Source organism: Suncus etruscus, chromosome 19, assembly GCF_024139225.1.
Source record: "Suncus etruscus isolate mSunEtr1 chromosome 19, mSunEtr1.pri.cur, whole genome shotgun sequence".
Lineage (NCBI taxonomy): Eukaryota > Metazoa > Chordata > Mammalia > Eulipotyphla > Soricidae > Suncus > Suncus etruscus.
In genome coordinates, this window is record NC_064866.1 from 29,209,090 (window position 1) to 29,227,478 (window position 18,389).

Genomic DNA, 18,389 nt, shown 5'->3' on the forward strand with positions numbered 1-18,389 from the left:
GGTGGGGGTGTCTCTCAAACAGAAATCTGAGCCTGTAGAAGCTCCAGGTCACCCTCAGGGAGAAATTCATTTTTTCCTAGGCCCACCTACTGGGCAGGCTCATGACCATCAGGATCTTTGTATTTTTTAGTGAGAGGGTTTTTTATTAAGGAGGTGGGAGTGGCTGACTCCCAAATGTGTTTCAGAGACTCAGAATAACTCCTGATGCTACCAACAGGCCAGTGGTTTAGTGCATGGACCCAGAAATGGTGTTTAGGTCCAGCAGTGCCAGAGTTCATCAGGATCACAGGCAGTAGTGCTTGGGGTTCACTATAGTACAAGAAGCAGAATTTGGGGTCTTATGCATGTATTTCAGACCTCATGGGTATCTCTGGGGCCCATTTCTCTACTCCTCATCTTTCTTCTCCTTGCTCTGCTCTCATTTAGTTCACTGTCCCCCTAAATCCCAAATTCTGTTCTCCAAGCAGTCTTTGTTCTAATGTTTGTTTGTGGGGGTGCTGGGGGACCTTCTATATCTTAGTCTATGCTGTGTATTTCAGAGCTGGACAAGATTCACTCTACTTTCCATCCAGATTAGAGTGGAGGTGTGAGACACATGGAAGGCCCTACCCAATTTCCAGCACCCCCACTGGCTGTCTTCAAAAATAGGCCTATGTCCTACTTTTGGAACCTTAGCATATGTCTATAAAATGGGCATTTCTATTCAAAGGTAGTTTTTCAGTTTGTCTTTTTTGGGTCATGCCTGATGGTGCTCTGGGGATAATGAGATGTTGAGGATCGAACTCTTAATTCCCACATACAAATCATGTGCACTGGTCCTTTAATCTTTTCTCTGGCCCTAGTAGGTGTTCTAATCACCAAACCATTACTATTAACACGGACAGCAGAATTTCCTTAGGAGATAGAAACTGAGACCTTTGGTGGACAGGGACAAGAATTATCAGTGGGCCATGGCAGTAATGACATGACATGACTCCTGAAGGTTTTATGGTAGGTAGCATATCTGAGAGGTTCTTTGAGAAATTAAGAGAAGATAAGGATGCGATTCCCAGTAAAGGCGCATTCTGGAAGTCACTACTCTGGGGGAACGGGGCTATATCCCACTGAAACTCTAAATAGAGCATAACCATGGGGTCCCCTACTCATTGGCTGTGGGTGGCCCTTCAGGGAGCCTTTCCTGAGCTAAAGAACCAGTCTGTGCAGGCAGATGGGTGCTCAAGTTTTTACCTCTGCTTACAGCCGTGGGGCACAGAGGGAAATATTCCCGAAGAGCCAGGTTGGCAAACAGGACCTACGGTAGGGTGCTTACTGTGAAATTGGGCAGAGGTGGTGAAGGAGGAAGGCAAACTTCCAGGGTGGGAGGCCATACTTGATTCCTGCTTGATCTTGCATTCATTCATTCACGCATGCAAGTATTCGATCCTTCACTCACCTATCATTGACCAGCCATCAGATATCACAGAGGAATCAGATCCATGGACCAGAAGCACTCCTCTTCTGCTCCTATCTTGGGTACTGAGATAATCTGAGACCAAATCAGGGCACCAGGCAAATTAGCCTTGTGGGGAGCAATAAAGTGAATCTAGGTAAAAGCCTAACAAAGGACCTTCCCCCAAATTCCTGTTTTCCTAACCTCTTCTTTTGGTATGTAAAATTACCTGGATTATAAGGCCTTCCCCTATCCTGGTGGGTAGGGTTCAGGATAATAAAGAAAAAGTGCTGGCTTTGGACTGGAGAAAAAAGAAAAAAGATAGCTTAGGAATACAGGGCAAGGAGAGCATGGGAAAGAAAGGACATGGAAAAATAAGCACATGGCAGAGAGACTTGTGGTAGAGAAAAGCCGTGAGGAATAAAGCGACTCCAATGAATATTTTTTCTGACTGCTGTGTATTATTTCTCCACAGCTACTACCCTGCTTCATCAGACCTGTCCTCCTGAGGGGTTAGAAACATGGTGCCTGGGGTGGCCTCACCTAACTTTATATATTTTATTTTTATTCTACAGAGATCCTTCTACTTATATTGTAGGGAGCAGGGGGAAGCTGTTCTTCTTAGGACTGAAGGGGCCTTTCTTTCTCCTTCTGCGGCATTTGGTTTCCTGCTGGTATGAAACAAACAGGCATCCTATCCACATGCCCAACAGAGCTCAGTCCTCCTGGCATCAGGTGGGTGCCTCCTCATTAATGGTGAAGGTAAGAATGTGAGGTGGATATAAAGTCTTTCCAAGTGAGTGAGGTTTCAGGTCTGCCCATGAATTCAAACCTTTCCTTACTTTCCTCCCTCCTCTCCAACCCATTTTCAACAAAGCCATTTTAAGTAGTAATATTTGAATATTGCTCATCTATGAATACTTCCACTCATGCATTCCTGCATCTATCCCCCCATCCAACCCTTATCAATATCCATTCATTCATTCGCCCATCATTCATTAATTCATATATCCATCCATCCTTTTTTTTTTTTTTTTTTTGGTTTTTGGGCCACACCCGGTAACGCTCAGGGGTTACTCCTGGCTTGGGGGACTATATGGGACACCAGGGGATCGAACCGCAGTCCGTCCAAGGCTAGCGCAGGCAAGGCAGGCACCTTACCTCTAGCGCCACTGCCCGGCCCCTCCATCCATCCTTTTATCCATCCATCCATCCATCCATCCATCCATCCATCCATCCATCCATCCATCCATCCATCCATTGTCTCCCAGATCTGCAGTCTCAGAGAGGAACAGGGAATCCATAGATTTCTCCAGGCTGAAATTACTATTGTCATTCATTCTGGTCCTGTTTTAGCCACTCTCTTATTGGCTGTCCTTGAAGGGAGTCATTCTTCCCTGAGATAATTTTCCTCTTCTATAAACAAATTGTCACCATCTTACTGATAGTGGGATCTTAGAAGGCCAAAATGGGAGTGTTGGAATGTGAAAAACATTGCCCATGATGAACTGCACCATTGGAAGCAACTGTCTTGATCATTTTCTTCATCTGTATTAGTCTCTTCATTGTTATCCTCATTAATGTGGAGGAATGGACTCTGGCTGCAGGATGGGCATGGCTCATGCCCTTAGAAATGCCTGCCTGAAGTAGGCCACACATGGACTACATGGAGTAAGTGATCCTAATTGAGAATAAATTTCATTATCGGCCCACTTCAGGGGGGCACATGGAAGCTGTAAGTCCTCTATAAATTGGGCTTTCTGTGGGGCCTCCCCAGCTAAACATAGTTCTGTCATGGGAAGGGAAGAGGCTGAAACTACAGAGGAAGCAGCAGCTAATAAAAAATTCAAGCTAATTGTTTGTTAAAAAGCCCTGTCTGCTTCGAATGGGATTCTCTGGGTTAGGTAGGGGGATGTGGGGTGGCCTGTGGCTACTGTCTGTTTGTCAGTAGCTTACTTCCTGGAGGACCCAGGGGCAGGCTAGAGAGAGGATGGGGAGCTTCCTGGGCAAGCAGCCAAGGACTGCCTTTCTGTTGGCTGCATTTAGGGTAGGGGGAGTCTGCACTGGATCCCTGATTTCCAATGTGTTAATGTCTCAGTCTACACAGCTATGGCTGTGGCAGGCATGCAGCGTGTGTGTGCTGAGATTGAGAAGCATCCTGTCAGTCTTCAGAGTGGTCACGACTCACTCAACACCAATGGTGCACTTGAAAACCCCACTCACCATCTGTGATTGGAGGAACACTTCATGTCTCTCTGTGTGCAGAATGTGTGCGGGGAAGGGGGAAGGGGCACTGGAGGCTTCCCTTGAGATGAGCGAGAGGTGGGCCTGCTTTAAGGCAGGGGAAATCAAAATGTGTTCATCTGCAGAACTAATTAGCAGTGAGTTAAATCCAGACTACGACATGGTGGCCCCTCTGAGACCCCTGGCTGGGATATTGTGTTTATAGAATGAGAAATGATTCCAAACTCCCACTATCTTGGCAGGGGTAGGCTGTGGGGGAGGGCAGTGAGTTGTGTGGATTCTGGAACAGGTTTTAGAGGCAGAGATGAGGAGCAGAGAAAATAGATCATGATGCATGGCATAAGAAAGGGATTGAGGGGTCTGAGCGATAACACAGCAGTAGGGCATTTTTGCCTTGCACACGGCTGACCCAGGATGTACCTGGATTCGATCCCCGGGGTCCCATATGGTCTCCTGAGCCAGGAGCGATTTCTGAGCACATAGCCAGGAGTACCCTCTGAGCATCACCTGGTGTGACCCAAAGACCAAAATAAAATAAAATAAATAAAAAAGAAAGAAAAATGAATTGAGGTTGCAAGAAGTGGGCATTAGAACTGGCTTGAAAGTTAATGGCAAAATTGTCGTGAGTGGGTCTGGAATGGAGACATGTCTAGAGACTTCAGCTCCCCCCCCCCCACAATTGCACTTGAGGTAGAGGAGGGGGTGGCTGTTCTTGTTGAGGTCAAAGTTAGAGGAAACACCCAGGTTCCTGGATGGAGTTTACTAGAGTAGGGTGCTTAAGGGGCAACTTTTGAGTGAGACATGCTCAAGCTGACTTTCATTATGACCTTATTGTAAGGCAATTTCTAGACCCTGAGATTTCTTCACCATATAAAACATTTGACCTTTAGTCAAATCTGGGAAAGGCATAAGTCCTGGAATCACCTTGGGTCCAAATCCTGTGTTGGAGCTTTGGGGAAGATCTCATAACTGAATAAGTAGGTTGCAGAGTTCCTTCTTTTTTTAAATTAGTTTATACTTTTAAATTGAGTTACTGTGGACTACATATTCATGATTGGGCTTCAGGTGCACATTGTTTCTATCTCGGAAGGCACACACCCAGTGAGCTGCAATTAAGTAGTTCTGAGTACAACTATGAAGCTACTTTTTAGTATGAGCTTATTTGCTTGCTACAAGCCTTTCTGTGCTCAGTCATCACTCCATTAGATCACTTCTTGTCCGTGATGAAAAACCTATATGAAAGTGGTCTCCAAAGGTCTATGGCTTTGTGAGGTCATCCAGCAGCTTGACAGGGCACTAAGACAACAGTAAGAAGACACAAATGTCCTCGCTCCTGAATTGCTCTGCCAATAAATTGCAGAGTGCTCATGGAAGGATATCATCAACTCTAGGATATTTGCACAACACTGAAAAGTTTGCCTGGAGATTTGTTTCTCAGAACAAATCTCTGCGGAGTGATGCCTGACTCTAATCTGTGGCCCAAGATTTCTTCATGGTTGAGGGGCTGCCTATAGAGTCTATCTCTATAGAGTAGATATCCTCAATGTTGGGTGCCACATCCATTTTAGCGATGGGTTTAAAACACTTTGGTCAAGGTACTTGAGTAGCACAGGTACTTAGGTATTCTGGAACCTGTTTTTTCCCCCCGAACAAAATGTGGACAAGCAATCATCATTATCACCTAGGGGCCTTGGCGTGGCCTGAATGAAATCAGCTTCATGAATGAAGGTCCCCCTCTTAATTGGCATAGAAGGAAGCTCCTGTACAAACCGGTGAACACGCTGCCTTTCCTGAGTGTGATGTCCTTTAACACCATGGAGGAAGAATTTGCCTCCCTTGAGGAAATTAATAGGGAATCTGGGTGGCCTTCTCTTTGAGGTCACCCACATTCAACTTGTAAAGTTTCTTCTTTTGAAGTGTCCACAGTCTGGGCAGAGGGTCAGGCTCTCTGCCTCCCTCCCTGATGGGTGCAGGGGCAGAGACCAGCTCTTGTTTTAGAGGAAAAGGGCAGAAGACTGGGAAGAAGTTTACAGTTGAAACACTTCCCTAGGAGAAGCTGAAGAGATCTGTTTGCAAAGGTCACTTGGTTTCTACATGTTCTCTGGGGATTGAACACCTAGAAGCAAATTTATTGCACCAGGAAGGCTGAGGTGACATTTCTTTTTCTTTTTTTTTCTTTTTTTGGGGGGAGGGTTTGGGTTTTGGGTCACACCTGGCAGTGGTTAGGGGTTACTCCTGGCTCTATGCTCAGAAATCACTCCTGGCAGGCTTGGGGGGACCATATAGGATGCTGGGATTTGAACCACCGTCCTTCTGCATGCAAGGCAAACGCCTTACCTCCATGCTATCTCTCCAGCTCCTGAGGTGACATTTCTTGATACTATTAAAGTGGCTGGTCTTATTTCCATCTCAAGAAGTTTTTGCTAAAATTTTAGCAAATGGTTTAAGAGGAAACACAGCCATGCTGACATCTTACTTGAAAAAATTATATTGCTTTCTGAAATGTACAGGTTATAGAGGAAGAGAGTTTGGTGAAAGAGACAAACAACACACACACATTAGCGAATAAATCAGTGCTGAGCATTCTTTAGATTTATAAGCTCCCCACTCTATTCCTCTTCCTTCCAGAGGAATGCTGCCGTCAGCAATTTGATAGGCATTACTTTAGAAGTTTGCCCACACATTTACATGTGTGGGTTCAACAGTGAACACAGACAGCTTTTAAGCATAAATGGGACCATATATTTATGTTATTTTATACTATTCTTTTCAATGAAATATATCTGGGGATCTCCCTAGATTTGTACTTGTAAATTGTCCTTAATTTAAAAACTCAAGTGGTAGAGTTCAGAGCACACGTGAGGTCCTGAGTTGTATTGCTAGAAAAAGTTAACAGAAACACACACACACACACACACACACACACACACACACACACACACACACCCCTGCCACTCTCTTCTACAATGCACTATAATGACTCATAACCCTTAATGTACATTGATAGGCATTTGGAGTATAATGGTTATAATTTATAGAAGGGGTGAAATATCCATTAAGAATTCTCTATTTTACCATTAATATTTGTTTTTTTTCTTCTTGCCTATTTGTAATTTTGGCTCACTTTTATTTATATTGACAATTTTTTACAATTAATTTTAAGTTATTGCAGCAATCTTTTGTATACAATGAAAATATTTTCTTGCATCCTCTCATTTATCTTATTTTGTAGTAAAAATACTATAATTTGAAAGTGGTGAAATCTATCATGCCTTTTCCTTATGGCTTTCAGGTATATTTTACATAAGATTTCCCCTTCCAGTCCAAGATTACTTTTACTTATATTTTCATGTGACATTTAAAATTTCTTTCTGCCTCTGCATTTTAACATACCTGGAGATAGTTTTTGTCAGCTTTGCAATTCTACTATTTGTTATTTGAGTTATTCTATGATTTAGGATAAGTAGACAAAGACAAATTTCGCAAAGATAATTCCAAACAATGAAAACATGTTTAGTTTTGAGATCAGGTGACTACATTTTTATAATTTTGAGGTCATCTTTTTCAAATTTTAAAATGTTTTTAATAAAAATTTAAACAATAGAAAACATAGTGTAAAAGCAGAAAGTCTTTAAGTTTCCCTGTCAATTTCAACTTCTTTTTTTATTTTTTTATTTTTTTTGGCTTTTTGGGCCACACCCGGCGTTGCTCAGGGATTATTCATGGCTGTCTGCTCAGAAATAGCTCCTGGCAGGCACGGGGGACCATATGGGACACCGGGATTCGAACCAACCACCTTTGGTCCTGGATCGGCTGTTGCAAGGCAAACACCGCTGTGCTATCTCTCCGGGCCCTCAACTTCTTTTTTGAGTGAACTAAATAATTATGACATATGTTTGCCTTCCTATAGAATGCTTATTTTTATTTACTTTTCTTTGGGGACCACATCTGGTGATACTCAGGGATTTTCCTGATGGTGCTCAGGGGCCATATGTAAACCGTACGTTGTCAAACCATATGGTCTAGTGATAAAATCAGGGTTGGCTGGGAGAAAGGCAAGAGCCTTAGTCCCTATATTATCACTAGATCAACTTTTTAGTATTTTTTATTTATTATTTATTCTATTTTCTCTTTCTTATCGACTTATAGGCATTTTTGTATATTAAGATATTAATTTTGGATTATGATATGTGCAGCAAATAATTTGAAAGTTCCAGTTCATAATGATTATTTATTGAATTCCAACATGTTATCAAATTTATTATATGAATTTATTCATTTTTGAGGTCTTCACATCAAATTAGGAATTAATATAGAAATATAAAGAGCTGGTTTTCAGTCCTCAAACAGGCTGTGTAACTGCATTGAATCTTTCAACATATTTTGGCTTTAATTTCAAGACTCCCAACAACTCTGACTTTTACTCTACATTGCATTGCTGTCTATGCAATGATCTTTTCTGGATAAGAAGAAGGTAGATGAATAGATTGTACCCAAATCCCAATTAGGGATTCTGATTTCATAGCAGAGAAGTTAGGCATCCACTAAAGAGCAGAAAGGCACATGTCTGGGTGGTGACCTTAGAGATGGCACTAAAGACTCCAGACGCAGAAAAGTGACTTGGCATTTTGATAAATCAGTTTTTCTATCATCTTGGCCTCAGATTTTGATCTGAAAATTTATGCTGGGGCGTGGCCAGAAGTTCTTAAACTTTCTGCTTTCTGTTCTGGAATGGCTCAGGGGACTCATAGATATATTCTTCTGGGGCTCCTATGAGGATTACTGGTCTGCCCCCCAACATCCCTTTCCCTGCCCCCGTCCTCATTCCTTCCTTCACACACAGAACCACAGCCTGTGCCTCTGTGTCTCTGTCAAAGCAACAGGAGAATAAGAATTCTCAACAACTTGGATTTGGGTTTTATGACCACATTTTTTTTTTTATTTAAACACCTTGATTACATACGTGATTGTGCTTGGGTTTCAGTCACGTAAAGAACACCACCCATCACCAGTGCAACATACCCATCACCAGTGTCCCAAATTTCCCTCCTATGAAGCTCAGGAGTTACTTTCAGTTCACTGTTTGGGAGTCACTCCTTGCATTGCTTGGGAGATTTGTGTTGCACCAGAGATGGAGCCCAGTCTGCCTGCATGCGGAGCTTGAGTGCCAGAACACTGAGATCTCTCTCTCCCTCCCTCCTTCTCTCTCTCTCTCTCTCTCTCTCTCTCTCTCTCTCTCTCTCTCTCTCTCTCTCTCTCTCCCCCTCCCTCTCCCTCTCCCTCTCTCCATTTATCAACTATTTTTTGTTTTTGTTTTTGGGCCACACCTGGTGACACTCAGGGGTTACTCCTGGCTATGCATTCAGAAATCGCTCCTGGCTTGGGGGACCATATGGGATGTTGTCCTAGGCTAGCACAGGCAAGGCAGATGCCTTATTCCTTGTGCCACCGATCTGGCCCCTATCAACTATGCTTTTAAAAGACAAAACCAAAAACAGCCCATTGTACTATTTCCCTGGCCTACATACAATATTTTCTTAGAGATTGAATCCAGAGGTCCTAGGCATGACAAATAGGGCCTGATCGTTTAGGATTTGAGTCTGAGCATGAGGGTGCTGTGTTGGAAGGCCAGTAGCCATTCCCAGTGATACTCTGGGCTGGGGGGTAATGTCATGTTGGGAAGCAAACTCATATTTATTCATATTAAGGAGGTGCTCTACTAGTTGAGCTTTCTATTTATCTATGTATAGCCCCAGGGATGTAATTTTTGTTCCCAAAACAATATTGGAGAAGAGAAATGTCGCTCTTCCTACTGTGAGGGTTGAAAGGGAAATAGAAAGTCATTGCTAGGACTTTTCTGGGTCACAGAGTTGGTCATCAGCAAGGTGGAGTTTGGGGATTTCTGACTCACTGTATTCTTACTCTTAGTCTATAATGCTTTCCACAATTCTCTACAGAGGTGGCCAGCAATTACCAACACCACTCTTGTGTGTGTGTGTGTGTGTGTGTGTGTGTGTGTGTGTGTAAGCTTTTAAGCAGTGCTCTGGATCCCTAAGTAGTTCCACAAGTGATTCTCTGTCTACCAGGTGGGCAGTTCAATACAAAAGATGTGATGTTGCTTAGGTCCTATGGGATCAGGGACAGAAGGGTCACCCCAACAGTGCTAGATGCCTCCACAGCATTGCACTTTATGATTTTGAGGGTGACATGATGCTGGGAATTGAACTTGTCTCATGTGTATGCTAGGCATATGCCCTAACCAATATCCTTGTTTAACCACTCTTCCTTTTGAGAGCAAATAGAGGTTTCTAGAACTGAGCAACTTGCTCAAGGACACAGAGTCAGTGGTATGACAGGGACTGGAACTCTCCTTTCCAGACTTGAGAGTTAGTGATCCCTAATTTTCACTTGAAGACTCTTTCCGCTAAATCCCAATGCAACAGGAAATTTGAGTGAAGCTGTTTGGCAGCAAGATTTCAGAACTAAGAGGTCAGGGTTGCTTCTGGAGGGAAATCCAATCTTCTAATCAATCCAGACATCACTTATTTATAGCTGTAGAGGCTGGAAGAAGGTGCTTGTCAGCAGGGCTGGGGAGGGCAGAACTCCCCTCGGAAAGAGCAGAAGTTTGAGGCGGCAGGTGGGTTGGGCTGGGCTACACTGACAGGGGAGTAGTGTAGGGGGAGAGAGCAGAGTGGAAAATGTGGGGTGGTCCCGCTTGGCAGAAATTGCTTCTCTGGGTCAATAAGATGGGCCTCAGAGTCCTCCTTCCCTGTCCTTCTGCATTAGGCTCTTTAAATAAATGAGCTGGAGATGCCTCCCTCATCTGTATCCAAGGACTCTCCTGGACAGAAATAACCTGAAAGAACTGCTCTGTGGGCCAGAGTAAATGGTGGGTTTGGTGTTTCTCCAGAAAATGGTCTTGGCTTGATTTGTCTGGGGATGACGTGTCCAGCCAGATTTTCCATCAGCTTTGAGATTGCTTATTCCCTTGGGCTGGGTCCTCAGCTATGGAGGTGAGGTGGGTTATCTCCTTACAACCTCTGAGGAGGAACAATTTTAGCTCAGAAGGGGCCACATGAGATATGGCAGAGTGCACACTGAGGAGTCAGGACTCTGGGCTCCTACTAGTTATGTGCTGGGTGTGGGTTGCCTCTAGTCAAGTCTCAACTTGTTCTTATGAAGAATTTTATTCCATCCCATCCCTTTCCCCTTCATGCAGTGGTTGCTACCATGGAGAGGTAGGTCTTTGTTGGGACATTAGGGATTTCCAAATGGTAGTGCCTCTTGGGTCACATGTAGGGCAGTGCAGTGGACTGAACCTAGAGCCTTGTGTTTGCAAGACAAGCATGCTGTCATGGCGTTATCTCAGGGCCCTTTCCTTCATCGTTTTATCTGCAGATGAAGTCTAGATTCTGATGTCCACCATTCTTTGAGTGCATCTTTCTCAACCTTCTTCTCACATGGCTCCATAGTCCTGTGCCGCCTTCCTCCCACCACTTGGCCCCATAGTCTCATGATATGATTTCTTATTAACATGATTTTCACCCATGATCCCCTTGCAATATCAAGGGTCGAGGAGAGAAATTCTGCTCTAGAACTCATGTAGCTCTAGAACAGATGTGGATTCAGGAAGTACTAGACTACGTAGGCTTGTATCTGGTCCCCCTGACTTTGATTTGCTAAGAGCAATTCAACCTGTTTTAGGATGATTTAATGGGCAGAATATTCTTGGGTGGAACACTTGGATGCTCAAAATTTATTTATTTATTTATTTATTTATTTATTTATTTATTTATGGTTTGGTGCCATATCAGCGGAAGCTCTGGGCTTCCATCTGGTTCTTTGTTTACAGGTCACTCCTAGTGGTGTTTAGGGATTAATTAGTGCTAGGGATTGAGTCAGGGTTGGCTGAATGCAAGATAAGCATCTTACACTTGTACCATTTTGACAGCTTTATTGGGTCAAATACTTGGGGCAGGGCTAGTTCACAGTAAATACTTGGATAGTAATTGTATTTTAAGTTTTAGGGAAGGTGGGGATGAGTACCTAAGTAAACCTGTCACCCAGAGAAGACACATGGTAGGAATTCAACAATGCCTTCTGCTTTCAGCAGGATTGTGGACTATGGGATAGTATGGCACCGAAAAGGTGGATGGCACTATTGGTGGATCATAGCTGTGCTCAGCTAGTTCTTGTTCTCAAAAAGTAAGGCCAAGTGCTCATCTGACTGCTTTCCAAAAGTGCTCCTCTGTTATTTGACTAACTCCTTTCTTGGCTGGGAAGCACTTGGTGATCACCCCAAAATTCACAGATAAAAGTGGATTCTCACAGTGGCATATAGCTGAGAATGGTGTTGCCAGTACTAAGTCTGTTCAGTCAGCTGGAGGGCTGAGTGGGTTTCAGAAAGAGGCCTCTAAACTCTGGGAATTGGTGCCTGAGGCCCCTTAGCAGAGCACAGAGCAGGAGGAGCAACCAACTGCCCCAACCCAGCAGATTTGGCTGGAGGGAAACTGACCCATTTGATGGAGGGTGTGGAGATGGAACATTGTACGGGTATAACCTGTCATCAGTGGTACATTGTAAATCAAGGTGCCTCAAATAAAAATTTAAAAACATAAGTAGAAGCCGTTCTCTCTCTCTCTCTCTCTCTCTCTCTCTCTCTCTCTCTCTCTCTCTCTCCCCTCTCTTCCCTCTCTCCTCTCCCCTCTCTTCTCTCTCTCCCCTCTCTCCTCTCCCCTCTCTCCCCTCCCCTCTCTCCCCTCCCCTCTCTTCTCTCTCTCTCTCTCTCTCTCTCTCTTTCCCCTCTCTCCCCTCTCTCCTCTCTCCCCTCTCTTCCCCCTCTGTCCTCTCTCCCCTCTGTCCCCTCTTTCTTCTCTTCCCTCTCTCCCCTCTCACCTCTCCCTTCTCTTCCCTTCTCTTCCCTCTCTCCCCTCTCTCCTCTCCCCTCTCTCCCCTCTCTCCCTTCTCTTTCCTCCCCTCTCCCCCCCCCCCCTTTCTCTGTTTTTGGACTCCTGGTTATGCGCTCAGAAATCGCCCCTGGCTTGGACCATATGGGACCCTGGGGGATTGAACCGTGGTCCATCCTAGGTCAGCTGCATGCAAGGCAAACGCCCTACTGCTGAGTCATCGCTCTGGTCGCCTTTTTTTTTTTTTTGTGGCCACAACCAGCATTGCTCAAGGGCTGCTCCTGGTGACATAAAGGGTCACTCCTTGTGATCTAGGGCTCCTGCTTACAAAGCCTGTGTGCTTCAGATTCTTGAGCTCTCTGCCCCCATTGAAAATGGGCTTTCACTGATCATCTAGAAAATAATACACTTTTAGATATCATTCTCTTATTATTGGATGATTTTTATTTTAAGATTTAATTATATGGGTTGGAGAGATAGTATAGGGGTTAAAGCATCTGTACGCATGCAACTGGCTCTGGGTTGGATCCTTGGCACTGACATATGTGATCTCTGAATATGGAGCCAGGAGCAAGCCTTGAGAACAGCCAGGTAAGACCTCAAACTAAAGAAATATGTAAGCAAATAAAAAGGATATTATTATACACTTATTAAACAATAAAACTATATACTTTAGAAGGACTTACATGTTACTTATTCAGTTATGTACTTTTATAGTTATATGGCTTCTAAACTGGACCAGATTTTCATGAGATAAGCGTAGCAGTGTTTAAGAAGTTTAAAATTATTTTGACCCTATGACCTGATGTTTTCACTTCTCAGAATAAATGCCAATAAAATAGACTAGAGGAGGAAAAAGAATGTAATTTGTACTCAGTGCTCTTAGAAATGCTATTTATAAAATTGGGAGCAACCCAAATGCCCAGCCATCATTTTGGCTTGAAGCTCGTGGTATATTTACATTCTAGACTATGATAGGCTATTAAAAATGACAAATATGGGAACTACGTCAAGGCACAGACAAGTATGTACATGCAAAATAATAAATGGAAAAAGGGCTAAGTAGTGTGCATTTTCTGATGGTAACCAAGCAAAACATAGGCCTATATTTGTTCAATGAACTGACAGAGATTAGATGAAAGTTGGCATAGCTTTTACTATTCATCAAATGGTTTAACTTTACAGTAAAATCCAAAGGAGTTCTTTTATAGTCACATGTAAAATGACACTCAACTCTTAACTCAAAACAAAGGAGTTTCCCCATCTTTTTCTTTCCTGTAAATCTCTTGATATGTAAAAGCCCACCTGGATTACTTTCAATTTTTCCCCTTCTGGTGTATGGGTATTTGTTTAATAAAGAAAGAGGCAGTTCTAGCTTTTGGCTCAGGCAAGAGACCACTAAGCAAAAAAGTCATGGACTTCATGATCATCCTTTTCTGAGTATCTTAGTTTGTTAACCCTGCTTTTTCAGACCCATTTGCACAGCCTTAGAGATATGGTGTGTGGGATGATCTCACAACTTGTGCTATTTATTTTACAACTGGTACCCGAACAGTGACCAGAGACCTTAGAAGACCCCAACAATGGTGAGTTCTTTGACCCTATGGTGGATAATCACCATCATAGTCTCCTTCAACTGGACTGAGTGTGCAATGCCTGTCACCCAAACAACGGTGCACATGGCCCCTGCTTTGAATAGCTTCATGTTGCTCTGGTTTGCTCACTCAGCTGCCCCACCACCCATAGTAGCAGAGGTCCCCTCATGTGGGACAGAAACAGGCAGTGAAGGGGAGAGAGATCTGAAGACTCTGAGCAGCATCCCAGACGCCAAGGTCCACCACCTTTCTTCTACCAAAGGTGCTTTTTGTGAGGACCGAAGCTCCTCCCGTTCCCCAACCTGAAGCATCTGATTGAGGTCACTGATGGGGTAGAAGCCAAAGAGAATGCTCTATTTGGGGGGACCAACAGCAGGGAGATGAGTGAATCCTCCCACCTAGATTCCAGCTCAGGAACAAAGGGCCTTTCCATTTCAGATGACCTTAGCAGTCTACTACAGAAGATGAAAATGGGAGGATCCAAGTTGAAGAAGCCCAACTGCTTTCAAAACCTCCTGCAACTTTCTTCTAGGTTAATCTCTAAGTGCTTTTTGCATCAAGTCATTATATTACTTGCTAAACCGCGTGTCCTACCTATTTTACCTGATCTTAATGTTACACTATTTTTCTATGCCCCACTGCAAACAGATAATTTTGTATTCAATTTTAGTGGCTTAATTTAGTTTCTACAGTTTTGAAGAAGTGCATAATGTTAGATTTTAATAGTTTTCAGCTATCCTAATGAATTCTCAAATTATGTCTGATAAAATGTTATAATCTCTTGGTCCACAGAAGTGAATGGAAAAGAAACGTGGATACTACAAACTCATTACAGTGCTCACTATGATAATGTTTAGCAAACTTAATTTTAAACTGTTTATATATCTTTGGAACCGTTCTTGTAATTTTGTTTAAGAAAGTTTATAAAAAGGAACTTGGGTGATCATGATCATGGCGTCTGTGGCTTTTATGAAAGGAACTTGGGTGTTTTAGACTCGAATTACAGTGCTCAGTGTAAGAATGTTTAAGGAATTTCAAATTAAGTGTATCTGCAGAAAGGTTCTAATGTTTATGTTCAAAGAAGTTTGTAAAAATCGTTTGTAATATGGTATAAAATAAAGATATGGAAAAAGCTGATTATTTTGAGAATATGTATGCACAATCTGACCTTTGATGTTTTCGCAGCCAATTTTTACTATGCCTATTGCAAAATAACAACCACTTATTTAAATTCTGATGTGGTGTTTCTGCCTCTGGTGGAGGATAGTAGAACAAAACTTCCATAGCTTTTCTCTCTCTTTTTTGTTTTAAATAGAAAGGGTGGAATTGTAGGATGACACTCATTTATTAACCCCGAAACAAAGACATTCCCCCTGTAACTTTATCTGTTGATATGTAAAAGCCCACCTGGATTTCTCTCAAGCCTTCCCCCTCTTGGTGCATAGGTATTGGTTTAATAAAGAAAGAGGCAGTTCTGGCTTTTGGCTCAGGCAGAGACCACTAAGCGAAAAGTCATGGAAGCCATGATCAGCATTTTGTGACTGACTTAGTTTATTAATTCTTCGCTGCTACCTTGCTTCTTCAGACCCATCTGCTTGGGGTTAAAGATACGGTGCATGGGATGATCTCAGAACTTGTGGGGTTTATTTTACAGTCATAGGTGAATAAGACTATGTACATCATTTTCAGGTCTTGTGACCAAATAAAAATGTGGACAGCTTGTTAAAAAATGAAGAATTTCAAGATGGTTCAGGGTCCTACCCAGTTTATGGTATTGCCCCAATAGCTGATAAAATTGACTCTGACTGGAGCTGTTTATCCAACTACTCCTCAGTGAATAAACATCAATCTAGGAATTATAGCTCAGTTTAGACTACCTCAGAGACATGTACCATTCTCATACTTGAGTTTGGAACTAAGCTGAATTTCCTGCTCACAGGGAGAATATAATCTTCCAGGTTCTGTGTACACAGAGCTTGAACTGTTTGATCCTCTGCCTGGCTATTTTATGTTAGGAATCACTGTATTGCATCCTATCATTCTCCTGTCCTTAAATCCACATTTATTCCTCAGCCATTGGTGATAACAGGGTTGGGGCAGATGCAGGAATATAAGGGTAACTTTCAGAGGAAAAAAGTTGCAGAGGACAGGCACTTTAATAAGAACCATGCTGGTTCGATGGCCAAGAAGGGTGTTGGGAAGGGAGGCCTTTTTAGCATTGGCCAAATGACTAATTTCATCTGAAATTTTTGGACAATGTAACTTAAAGAAGCTTCCAAGGAATCAATATCTTCTAACAAGCCTGAGTGAGCATGGCATGCTTGGGAATTTTAGGGATGACTTTGGAGAACAATATCACATGAATCACTAAGACAGAGAGAAGTAAACTCAGATTCCAAATACTAGGGAGCTTGGCTTCCTACCATTGAGTCAGAAGAACTCTAGAGTCCCTCCTGGTTTATACCATCAACTTGAACCAGCATTTGTCTATGATGGACAGCCCCAGCTCATAGACCTCCCTCCTTGGAGACTTTTTACATTGTTCCCAGTAATCAGTAAGAGGCTATATTGAATGTCTTTATGACATTTGAACATACTAACGCTTTCCTCCCATCATGGTAGAATCTTGCAAATTGTCGACACAGTTATACATACATACATACATACATACATATTTTGCTGATATAAAAATCCAAAGAGGGCTCTCATTTATCACTGCTCTAAAAGTCCTGTCTAACCTTGCTTGAGAACCAGATAGTATCTGTAGTGCTCTTACAAATAGGAAGCACACACATGCACATATGTTTCACATTTAGTCCCTGGCTGGAACTTGAATACACCAGATACCTTCTCCTTGTGTTCTCAGGATTCTATATTGACCTTAATGTTCTGACCCCATAGGGGCCTGGTATAGACACCAATGAAAGCTGGAGTCATAAAATGGCTGTGGTTGAGCAATTCACCTAGAGTTTTCAGATATTATTCTTTCCTAGCCAGCTATATGCCGCTTTTAACTTGGATTTAAAACTCATCATCTAGTTGAAAATGATTACTCTGGACAAGAATTGGGTGCTTAAAGGAGGTAAAGTGATATACACAATACTCCTTCAGTAACAATATTGAAAACCATCACGTCTAAAAGGAAAATAAAGAAGAAAGAGAAGAAAAATGTCAGCCACAGAAGCAGGCAGGGGAGAAGGTCCAGGGGAAGGGAAACTGGGGACATTGGTGTTGGGAAATGTGCACTGGTGAAGGGTGTTGTACATTGTATTATTAATAATCATAAATAACTTTCATTGTACGACTGAAACTCAACCATGAACACCGTGTGTCTTACAGAGATTCAATTAAAGAATTTAGTTATTTAAAAAAGATTAAAATAAACCTTATTTTCTTTCGTATTTGCACATAAAGTTTGTAGGTAAAGAAAAAATTGAGAAAAGAGTGAGTCAATTGTTACCCCCAAAAGAATCATCATTAACAATTGGTATTGATCCTTTTCCAGTTCATAAGCATGATGATCGGGTTTTCACACGTCTGTGTGATATGTGCCTCCCTTCAACCTTGTTACGACGTTGGTATATGACCCTTCTGCATGAAGAAAAAAAACAATTGGTGTTAACCAAGGTGGCCACATCTGTGTGTGTATATATAGATACATATAAATATATACATATACAGAGAGAGACAGGTGAAAGAGCAAATAGAGAAATAGGAGACAACTATCAAGATGGAATCAGACAGTTCAGGGCTTATTCATAGCTCTACACTCAGAGATTACTCCCGGTAAGCTTAGGGAACAATATGGAGAGTTGGGAATCAAACTTGGGTTGGCCACATGCAAAGCAAATACCCTATCTGTTGTACTATCTCTCTAGCCTTTGTCTGAAATATTATTCTCTTTTCTTTTTGTTTTTGATTCATACCTAGCAGCACTGAAGACTTATTCCTGGCTCTGCACTCATGGATCTCTCCTTGAAGGCTTAGAGGACCATATAGAGTGCAAAGATTGAATCCCAGGTTGACCACGTGCAAGGCAAAAACCATACCTGCTCTGTTATTGCTCCAGCCACCTTGTCTGGAATTTTCAGTGGGATAGTTCTTCTCAAGAAATTGACAATGAATTTATGAGCATAAAGTAAGAAATTATTTTCCAATCCACAAGAAATATTAGTTTCTAATAAGAGTCCTCAATGTTGTAAGATGAAAATAGAG

At 42.5% G+C, this 18,389-nt stretch overlaps 1 non-coding gene across 1 annotated transcript; it reads left to right on the plus strand.

The window, feature by feature from the left end:
* The first annotated feature begins 17,667 nt into the window (after positions 1 to 17,667).
* LOC125997831 (small nucleolar RNA U13) lies at positions 17,668 to 17,771 on the plus strand. Its single transcript, XR_007491839.1, has one exon. It is a non-coding gene; the product is annotated as a small nucleolar RNA U13 (small nucleolar RNA).
* The last annotated feature ends 618 nt before the right edge of the window (positions 17,772 to 18,389 follow it).